The sequence below is a fragment of the Uloborus diversus genome, chromosome 8 (assembly GCF_026930045.1).
Source record: "Uloborus diversus isolate 005 chromosome 8, Udiv.v.3.1, whole genome shotgun sequence".
NCBI lineage: Eukaryota > Metazoa > Arthropoda > Arachnida > Araneae > Uloboridae > Uloborus > Uloborus diversus.
The window spans coordinates 114270577-114282657 of record NC_072738.1 but is presented as its reverse complement, the minus strand read 5'-3'; positions in this window follow the sequence as shown (position 1 = coordinate 114282657).

The following is a 12081-nucleotide window of genomic DNA, read 5'->3' as shown; positions in this document are numbered from 1 at the left end:
TTTCCCAGCATTTTCTATAAAAACTCCTATGTATTTTCCATAGTTATCTCGAAATTTATTTTTCGAAACCCTTGATGTGCCGAAATTTTTGCACAGAAGCAAGTTTTAATTGTCGTTTTGCTTTGGCAATGTTTGTAGTAAAACCAGTTTCAGGGACAATTGCTTAAAGTTTTCATCCCTTTTCTTGGAAATTTTGTGAATAGGGGGATTGGGGCAAGATAATAGGGGAGTGTCGGTATGAAGGAGGTGCTGTGTTTTTCCTAGAGTTTAGAATCTTTGCGCATTTCTCTCGAACACGTTGTCCATTTTGAGGAAAGGGTTTCGATTTTTGTCCGTCAGTTTTCAAGCGAAAACGGAAAATGCGTTCCTCATTTTCATCATTCAGCTTTTTTAACTCCTACAAAATGACTGCTGAGAGCTTTTTGAATGTGAGGTTACTGGTTAAAGATAAAATTAGAATTTTAAAATTTTTAGGTAAAAAAAAACAAGTTGAAATTGTTGTTTATTTCAAAATCTCATCCTTTGCACTTTCGACAATTAGAAAATTTCAAATCTAGTGAAATATTGAAGACTACTTTATTGATCGTAATTCGAAGTGGTTCCATAGTACATATATAAATGCATATAGCGAGCGTGTGTGTAAATGTGAGAGTTACTAGTGAATTTTTTTTAAAAACCTTGATAGCTCAAAAACTCAATATCTCGAAAATGTTTCCCATCCCGAAAGATTCGAGATATCGAGGTTGTACTGTATTGAACTTTCTTTTTAAACTGAATCTGGCTTGGAAGAAATTTCCTGTCATTATTTTATTTTAGCTTTGCATTTAGTTGAAAGTAGAAGTACTTTTTCTGATATGAAAACTAAATGAGGCTATTGAATTAGACATGTAAGCTTTTTTTTTCTAGGTTGTCGAACTTTGGAAAGATTATAGAATGATTACATCTTCAAAGTCGGAAATCTCTATTCTCAAAGGATTATATTTTCAGAGAAGATGATAAAAACAATTCACGCCGGAGTATTTTAGAGAAAGAGCTCTTATTTATGCTCAAAGAATTGTTATAAGCTTTCGTTGGCAAAGATACGAATGAAAATTTCATCTTCAAGTTCATTTATTTGGCTCAACATTTTTCTCTGTACATCGACCTGCCAAGGCATGGTGTGTGTGAGAGTTTCCCCCAATGAGTTAGCTAAAATTAGTTCACTTTAATTAGTATACATAAGGAATTTCACGACATATTTAAGCTTTTTTGCGGATTCCGTTAGAGACACTAAAAACAAGTTGACCTCTGCTATCTTGCCTCTCAACAAATATCATTCCGCGAATGTTTCTCGCAATTCAATTAAGAAAGACCAATAAGCAATAAAATATCTTTAATAGGTAATTCTTCGAAGGATATCAGTTAGAAATGAAATAAATAATAGGTTGGTTCGAAAAAATCGATTTTTTTTTCATTTCGGAATCGCATTACCTCAAAAGTTGTAGTTTGGTATCCTCAATTGAAGAAATTAAAAAAAAAAAAATCTAAGTTGACATCTTCAGTTCGCGCAAGATTCTGAAAGTTTGAAAAAAAAAAAAAAAATGTTAAAAAAAGAAATTTTCAGTAAATATTAAAATTATTTTTTGTATTTTTTCATAACGCAACAGCCATAACTTGTCAGAATATAGCCTAGTTTGACCCTAAAAAATATAGCTTTTTAATAAGATCTTTAGTTCTCGCATACACCTTAAATTGGGCTTCGAATTTCAGGAGATTTCAGCCCAATTTAAGGCGTATGCGCAAAGAAAAGATCTTATGTAAAAGCTATAAAATATTTTTTTGAAGTTCAAATTGCGCGATCTACTGATAATTTATGGCTGTTGCCGTACAAAAATATTAAGAAACTAATTTCTCTACTTTTTGAAAAATTCAATTTTTAGCATATTTTTTGAAACTTTCAGCCTCATGCGCAAAATGAAGATGTCAACTTAGAATTTTTTTTCTTATTTTTCCCCAATTGGGGATACTAAACTACAACTTTTTAGAGGTAACGCGATTCTGAAATTAAAAAAAAAAAAAAAAAGATATTTTTTTTCGAAGTATCATAATAAATAAGTCTTAAGAAAACCAAAATGCCTTCATATATACTACCAAAATGCCGTTAAAACAGTCAGTCTATTTAGATAGTTAATAGTAGATCTGGAGGGAAAAGTAGTGCTACCCAAATTTGTAATATTAAAAAGAAAAAAAAATCTTTTACTTTGTTTAAAGGGAAAAAAAAGAAAAAAAAATCATTCCATTTTTAAAACTCGTTCTTTCAGCAGCTTATTTGAGGCATATTTTCCATGCAACGGCTGTGTTTTCCACAAATGTTTATAGTTCTAAAAATATAATTGTAATAAATAAAACGAAATAACTATTCCTCTTCCGCTTATTTATTTGATTGATACAGTGATGCTCAATATTTCTTTACCTGAGGGCCGCACCTTCAACTCATGAAATTGCGATGAATTTCTCGGGCGAGAACACATAAAATTTATGTATGTTTATTTAAAGGGGGGAAGAAAAAAACATAGCCCAAAATCGTAAAAGGTGAAAACAAAATTACAAACCTTATTTACTTGTTGTTATCATTACTTCTAGTATTTTTTGGTTCACAATATGTGAATTCTCACCTCCGTTGCATGCCACACACCTGGTGTGACTGTTTATGTTGCTTAATAACTTGTTTAATTAAAAGTGTATGTTTATTTATTTATTATTCCTTTCACAAGTGTCTCAAATACTAATTGTATGATTATATTTAATTTTTTAATATTGTGTTTTAGTTCGTTTTAGTAGGACAAGGAGTCATGTCACACAATAAATTCTCACCTCCGTTACCTAATCATAAAATGCCGTTCCTCATTAACACGTGACAGTAATGACATCAAATTTTATTTTCCATGGTACACGGGAGCTCCCTTGTTTATTTTTAGCCATAGTTGAAGTTGTGAGATTTTTGTCGAAAAACAAAAAGACAGATTTTGCTTTAAAAACTAAGTATGTTTATTGTGACTTCTCACCTCCGTGAACTTGAATTTCAGGGATGTAAATTAATGTAAAAAAAGACGTGAACATGTTTTCATATGCTTAACCTGTGCAGATTGTAGCTACGAAGAAAAAAACATTTCCCTAAAAAATGTATCTATTAGGCCTATATTAATGGAAAATTCCTTCTCCTCCATGACCGACTTTATCAATGTCAATATTTCTGAGGTGAAAATAAATGATGGAGGGGAAATACGTCAATAATAGGCATTCTACCAAAATTATAAATTACCAGTATATCCTCAAATTTACTAAATACTATTTTTAACATACATTTGAAACTACTAATTAAGCCGTACTTTAACTAAGAGAGCTTAATATTATATTCCCTCTAATCATTAAAATAGCTGATTGTTTGCACAATTAACAAAATTACTTCTTTGATATTAAATTGGCCTCGATTTTTAAATATTAAAAGTTTTTTCTTTTTTTTTTTAATTTTTTTATTTCCTTGAATAAGGCATTTTTTTATTTTTTTTATTTGTGAGTAAAATAATTGGGACTTAGCTGGGTCATTGTTTATGGTTACTTCTAGTAGGTAACACTTTCATGTAAGAATGAAAAAAAAAAAAAAAAAAAAGGGAAAAGAAAAGAAAACAAAACAAAAGGTTTCGAAATTGAAAAATATTTGCGTTCAAAAGTTACGTTTTCTGGAGAATGACCCTTATACTTAAATGCCATTCAAAGAACGTAAATTTTTATATAAAATGTATATTTATAAATGTAAATAATGAAAGAAACATAAATTTTAAAATTCATGCATTATAATAATAGCGTAATGAAATAAACAACATTGATTTGAGGAAGCAATTACTATTCAATGACTTAAGTTTGCACTGATTGAAAATATCGAATATATGTCAAAATATCCGATATATATCAAAATATCGGATATTTTCAAAAATATGATATTTTCAAACCCTGGCTGTGAGGAATATTACAGTGCAATCCGTTTCCCATAGGTTTACAGCAGAGATGCTCAAACTTTTGTTCTGTGGACAACTTGTCTGTTTTTTTTTTTTTTTCTGATTTTCGTAGACTCCTTCCGTATCGTTCTCAAAGAAATTAGGTGTATTTATGTTTGAGCTTGAAAAGGATTTGAGGAGGGTAACGTTTGTTGTAATCAAACAGTCAGATGTAAGCAAAATGTATAGATACATCATATGTGGCAATGGGGTCGTTTCCATCAGTCATAAGTACTACTTTTAGTCACTGAAATTGATAGAATGAGAAAAAAAAACCAGCGAGAAGAATTTTTAATTTTCATAACGTTTAATTTTTAATTATTTTTTTTTTAAATGTCTGATTTTTCCAATGCGGTGTGGTCTTTATGACGTCACAAGTTATGAACTTTGGCGCACACTCCACTGGCGACCGAATGTTTACGCTTACTGTCTACCGCGTTTCCAGGTTATGATAATTCAGAAGCGAATTAAATATTGTGCTCTACGCTTGCTATCAACCATATCCTTAGCAGTACATGTGAGTAAAGCAGCGAATTAAATATTGCGCTCTGCGCTAATTGTATCAATAAATGGCATTTAATCACTTGTGATGTCATGTGCAGAAGCGTAAAAAATAAAATTGAATCTGCGCACCGATTAAAATAATTGTTAAAAAATATTATACTTAATTAATTATTTAAAAAAGGTCAAATCCTATGCTTTGAGCATGCTCTTGTAGAAAAAAAAAATACTTTTAAAATTTTGGAAACGGCCCCATTGTGGAATAAAATTTTAAAGTTCTTTTTGCTATCATTTAGAATTTCGCTTTATTCTTAAATTTTTCCTTTTGTGGGAGGGATCTCTTGCATCTTGCAACTTATACCAAATATGTAAGGTTTTGCAAGTTGCAAGCACAAAGAATATTAACTAAATTAAGGCTTTAAGGCACGGTGACTTCTTTCGAAACTACCAATTTTTAATTTTTTTTAGCCAGTTGCTGAAATCAATGTCAGGTGGCTGAAAAAGGTGAAAAAAATAGTGGCTTCGAACGAAGCAAACGTTCCTGGAAGGATTAAGGCGATAGTTTTTGAATAATTATATGTTTTTTTTTTTTTTCCCCGAGTCCATTTTTGCAATTTTTTAAGTGAATATTTTTTTGAGACTTCGCATTTTCGTGAAAAAGTATTTTTTGTGATTTCGACTCTTAGAAGTCGTCTTGGATAAGTTTTTGCAGGAAAAAATTCCCGGCTCACAGGAGATCCGTTTGCCTTGAAGTAACCAGAAATTTTCAAAAGGCGTGGATTATTTATTTAGTTCTAGTATTTTAGGTTTGCAACATTCTTTCCGTTTACTGCTGCTAAAGAATGGAAATGCTGTAGATGTGCAACTTTGGCACCTGCTGTGGGGAATAAAAGTAGCGCTTCCAAAAGAATTTCTCTTTCTTTTTATAAACTCGAAATGAGCAGCAATTGTGTAAGAAAATAACTTAGGTAAATGGGAAGATCAGTATTCGCATCGCTTGATGCCAGATGCAACAGATAAAATGAAAAAAGACGCGACGCTTTGGAAAAAAAAAAGAGCGTAAAAAATTGTCACAGCATGAATCAATTCTTTGCACTTGTAGTAAACTCTTCTTTTGTGTAGGATCTTGTGTGGGATTGGGCAACAGGACTTATGCACACATTCATGAATGTTGAACGCTGTTCTGAATTGATTCGAGTTTATTTTTTGTTTCCCACTCTATTTTCAATGAGTTAAAAAAGTTGGAGAACGACTGGGAAAGTCGCCATTCTCTTTGGAAAGGGATTTCTGTGGGTTCTCGAGATGTCAAAATGAAGTTAATGGGTTTTGTGGGTGCTGAGTTATATTAACAGTTTTGTTCCGTGCCTGACAGATGGGCGTTATTGAATCATGTGTGGCAAGTGCTATTTAAAGATAGAGGAAGTTTTTGACATGATGTAGGCAATAAATTTATGGTAAGCGTGTAGATTTCGAATTTCGGGAGATAAAGAAATAGTTTGAGCGCGAAGCAAATGGAAAACAGGCGTTCTTTTTGCTGGTGAAGGTTTTTCAGTGTTATCAAATAAACCAAACTGGTTGTTTAAATTAATTTCTCCCTAACAAATTCAGCAGCCTCATAGCAAAGTTCAATTTATTGTTTTTCATTTTGAAGCACGAATAATTAATGTCTAAAATAGATTACAGTGGATTTGCACTACAACGCGATTCGACCGGATCGCGGAAATGGCTAAAACGCGAGTATTTCACGAGTTACGAATTTTAGAGCTGACGCGAATTCCTTCCCCGCAATACGGAAATTTTCATGAAGGAAACTCGAGGCTAAGTATCGGTTTCGTTATTTTGCTACTAAATATTGGATTTGTGAATGGTCTTCGACCCTTTCAGCATCAATGAAAGCGAAAATTTCCACACCGTATGAGCTACATCTATAAGTGCGTTGTTTCATCTTTGAGTTCGTGAAGATGAGAAGTGAAAGAGAAAATTTTGGACAATTAAAGTAAGGTAAAGGCTCTCAATATGCTTGAACAACTAAAAAGTGCGTCGATGATAGTACCACAATTAAGTATGAGTGACTCTTCCACACGTACAATTAAAAGATTTCCCTGATTTCTTGGATAAAACTGATAACGATCCGAGCATAAATCATCATCATCATCAGTTCATCAGTTAACTTTCTCGCCAATCCCATTAGCATAATGTTAAATGGTGCATTGCACGCGAAGTCAATGGTAAAGTTTCAGGACCTACGGTAATTTTAAGCGAAAATTGATAGAATAAACGCCAAAATTCGCAAGATTACAACAGATTAAGCATATATAAACATAAAAAAAAATACTATTTTCAAAATTTGTGACAGTAGTAGATCCAAGAATTTATGATATAGATATAGAAGAAAGTTTCGTATTGGCCACAACACACTAGTTGAAGTTACTTATTGTATCTACTTACTGCACAGTGCTATTATTATAGCAGTTCCTGGGGCGTTAAAAACGTTATAACCTCGGATTTTTCAGGGGGAAGATGAAATTGAATGATTTTTGCGGGAATGTGTAATGAATAATATAAATAATAATCTCTACCTATATAAAATTGTGCATTTGATTTTATTATAAAAAAAAAGAGATGATTGCAGTAATTTTATATACTATAACACAAATTAAGCTATATAATGTTGTTTTTTATGAAAAAAGACGAATCTATTACAAAAAAAATTTTGAAAAAAAAAAATAGAACCGACTTCAAAATTGCTCTAAAAAGTGAAAAATAATTTTATTCTTTAAACACCATCGATAATACTTTTAAACATAATTTTTGAAGTTGGCGCAAAAACGATCGATAAAATCATTCACAGCCATAACTCAACTACAAGTATAAATTTTACCAGGTCCAGTTTCTTTACTACCACATGCATCACGCATTGATGACAGCATATTTAAGTAGCGATATAAATGTTTCGTTCCTAACTTTGGATGATTTTTTGATAAAAATATGAACGAAGCATGGTTACAATGGATTTTACGTTTTGTTTTTGCGCCAACTTCAAAAATTATGTTTAAAAGTATTATCGATGGTGTTTAAAGAATAAAATTATTTTTCACTTTTTAGAGCAATTTTGAAGTCGGTTCTATTTTTTTTTTTCAAAATTTTTTTATTTTATTCTTTTTAGTGTAAATGTAGATATTTCAGTAAAAGTAAGAAGTTACCTAGTAAGAAGTTCGGCTTGATATCACTGTATTGCTTTAGAAAAGCCTTTATTCAAAATTATCATTACAATTACTATTAATGTTACTGTTATATGGCACCAAACTTTTATAACAATGAGTTTCATATTGTCGCGTAGATGAAGATAGCGAAGACAATGTGAAAGCCAAATGAAGCGAATACTCGTTAGTCTCAACTCGAGATCTTTATTCAGAACCACGAATGAACGTTACATCTCCTTATATACAACTTGAGAATGTGCTGGAACTTTCCAGACTTGGAAAGATACAGAAATTAATAGAAGATTCGAGAAAATACGGGAAACAGTAGAAACGAAATTTTAGTAAAATTCACTTTGGCCTAGTCGGGATCTGAACCCGGGTCGCTCGTGTGGGAGGCGAGAATTCTACCACTGAGCCACCGTTATCCACGGATAAAAAGTGCGAACTTCGCTACAATATCATTTGGAAATTGTATAAAATTTACTGTTTTTTGCCCATAACTTTTTTTCTAAAGAACAAATATGGTCGAACAAAGTAATGGGACCTAAGTTGAGCCATCCCCTATCCATTAAAAAAAGAATCATCAAAATCGGTTCACTAGGTGAGACGCTATGAGTGGACAAACAAAAAAAAAAAAAAAACATACATACGGTATGAACTGATAACCGCCTCCTTTTTGAAGTCGGTTAAAAATAAGTAAATTATTAATGTATAAATAAAAAAATAACAGAATTTACAAAATATTTGTTTGTTTAACTAATTTATATTTAAAAAGAAATATTATATTAATTCTGCCAAAGCTTCTTGCAATAAACTATGAGCACGTACTGCTCTAGCATATGCACGTCCAGAAGTTATGTGATCAATTATTTTTTCAGCATTAAATGGTAGAAAGAACTTTTATCCCACTTCCAGTCATAATATAACCAATAGATCCCATATAAGACATTAGAGTGTGAAAAGAGTCCAACCTTACAACAACTCATACTTCATCCGATAAACATACAGCAGAAGTTATATCGCGTGCTTTCATATACAGAAGTTGGTCGAACATTAAAATGCGTATTCTCATATTTAACTCTTTAGCATTATCATAAGAAGTTTTCAGTTTAAATTGTGCCATAATTACTCGGAGCTGTATTAATAAATGGTAAAAGAAAATTATCCGATGAGGTATGAAACTCATACGTATCTTTACTAATAATAAAGCGGAAAGTCTCTCTGTCTGGATGTTCGTAGGATGTCTGTGATGCGCTTAGCGCCTAGGCCGTTCGGCCGATTTTCATGAATTTGTAGCATGGGGATGTGCACCTCGAAGCGATTTTTCGAAAATTCGATTTTATTCTTTTTCTATTTCAATTTTAGGAAAATTTTCCGGAGCAAAATTACCATAAGATGGACGAGTAAATTACGAAATTATCATGAGGTGGAATGGGAGAGCGAATGAACATAGCCAATTGGCGAGAAATTCGTCATCCATTATTTGTAAATATACAGGCGAACCGAATGACCTTTTAATATTTCAACAAATTCAAAAATCCATTCCGCATTACGTTTCTTATCACTTAAAATAATATCTGATAATAAAAAATTTGAAGATTCAGGTATTGACTCGTCCATCTCTTGAATCATTTTGCTACTTGATGAATAATTTTCATTATTACAAACTTGACTAATTATGTCCTTTCTGATAATTTCACTGGCCGTTTTTTATGTTCGAAATTCCTCTTCTTTTTTATCGTCACATTTTTGAATGTACCAATTTTCTGTCAGTATATCATGATTCATTTTTTGAAACAGATAATAGTGTCAAAACCGAATTAACACGAACTAACGTGAAAGCGATCTATTAATCGTTTTGGCATAGTTTTTTCGTCCTGGATATGGTAATTATATTTTTCAGCTCTTCCATCGTAAATTGGCAGTCTTCATTTTCTTCGATGTACTTCTATATTCCAGCCATTGCTGCTCGATTTTCAAAATTAATGGCCTCTCACGAGAAAAGATGCACATTTATAAAGTAGTTTTTTTTTTTGTCCTCCCCTGTAGAGGAATAAGGAAAGGAATTGATCCTATTTTTGGTGCCGTGGTCCGCGGACCCGCAAGACCAGCAGTATAATCAGGCCATGATTATACTGCTGCATTATGTACTTTACCTACCGTACTGTTTTATTTTATGTCTTCTTTGAAAATATAACGTAAAATAGTAAATTATATTTCTTTTCAAACGCTCCCAATGATCATTGATTTTGTTCACCGTAACAGTATTTTATGTTGAATAAATTCAGCTTTTTAAAAATCAATTCTTTATGTAAGAAACTAATATATAGTTAAAAATTGTTTTAAAATATTTTGAACACTATTTAAGCAATAAATATACAATAATTCCTTTCTAACTGCCCGTTTAAAACTGAAGCACTTTAGAACTTTTTCAGCTGAAAATGGAAAATGATAATGTATAGTATGTTATCACATCAAATAAACAGAAAAGTTCATCCGTGAGTTGCGAAACTGGATCTGACTTAGAGAATTCCTCATTTTTTTCTTTTTCGTTTTATCAGTTACCACTGGTGCAAACACAGCGATGTAGCTCTTTGTCAAGGTAGAAGATTTTAATCTTCTTGATGGGTATGTTACTAAATATTTGCTGCTGATAAAATGTTGTGGTGAAAAGATCGTTGGATGAGTTTTTGTCCTTAAAAAATGTCATAAATGACGTGTCCTTAAATGTCATTTTTTCAACAATTTTTACTCCCCTCTCCCTTGTCGCACCCTACGCTATTTTTTATAAACATATTCTTACAAAAAATGCGTGATGCCTCATTTACTGTTGCCCACTCAGATTCCCCTCATCACAAACTGTCACGATTTCACAAACCTCTCACCCTGAAAGCGTGGTAAAAATTTGTAACTTTAATACAAATATCTGTAACCAAATTTTCGAATCTAATTATTTCGATTTAAATTTGAATTAGCTGGATTCCAGTGTTTCTTTTGAGTTCCAGAAAATATTTCAATTAATTCAATTCCATTTTTTTCTGTAGAAAAAACTACTTGATTGCAGAATGCCATTTTGTTTTCATCAAGAATTTTACTAAAAATGGAATTTTAAAGAGAGAGAAAATGTCAGGTCGCTGGACTAAAATTCTGAAGCCTGCTTTTTGTGTATATTCAAGGTTGGGTTACTGACCCGTTCCGATGCTTGTTTATTCTCCAACAGAGCGTATCCGCCATATGCTCGTATGTTTTCATTGAAACCTAAACACTGACTCACGCTCAGCCTACGTCAAAATGGTTTCCACCAATGAAAGACTCTCTCTGTGATCGTATGTTTTTCCACTGATGCCATTTTGCTTGAATGGAGAGCGCAGATATTTTCATTTTCATCCGTAGTTCAAATCTTTTCGAACCAAAAACAAAGTACAACACGAAAACTTCAGATCAAAAACATTAGGAACTTGGCTAGGAGCGTATCCGCCGTTCTGGATTTTTTGTCAATAAGAAAGGGTATATCCTCCCCGAAACGCAGATTTTTTTTTTTTTTTTTGACCATTGAAAGAGCTTAAACTAAACACAGAACCCTCCCTTTTTTTCTGGTTACGCCACTGATAGTAGCCAGTAAAATCAAGAAATGTGTCTTTAGACACCTCCTTTCTTTCCCGAGTTGACATCAGGTCCGACATTTCTAACTTTCCCAGAACTGCAAAGGAATATTATATGCTGATAGCATAGTACATCAAAAAACTACAGATACACTTACAGGCAATTGTTTCCTCCTAACCTGCTTAGTTTCATAACAAGCTCTTGCATCACCCCCCTTTTTTGCAAGTCTATAGCCATCATTAATGTTATTATTTTTGATTGAGGCTTTGCCCAAATTTTCTTATGTTAGAAGCTTTTAATAACACCGTTGTTGTTAGTAATTTTTAATCAATTTGATCATTTTATTGTTGTAAGTACTCGAACAAACCCTCCCATCATCCTGCATTTTATGGAGCGGGAATGCTATCCCTGTTGTAGAAATGATGATAATATTTTCTATCCCCTTTACAGTGACGTATTTACAGGTCTGGGAGTTCGTCTCAATCCATTTTGGGGGGCCCTTTGTTTATCACAGACCTGTGTAAATTATTTTGAAATCCTATTCGGGGCTCCTACGATTGTGAGTGCCCCTAGCAGTTATTGCGACTTTATAAGTCCGCCAGTGCCCCTTTATATAAGTCGCATTTCGTAGCCTGTAAGTTCACCAAAAAAAGCACATTCTGAAACTTCATCCCTAAATTTCAAAATGGGCATATAGTGAACAACTCATTTTTTTTTGCCATATAGTGCCGGATCTACGA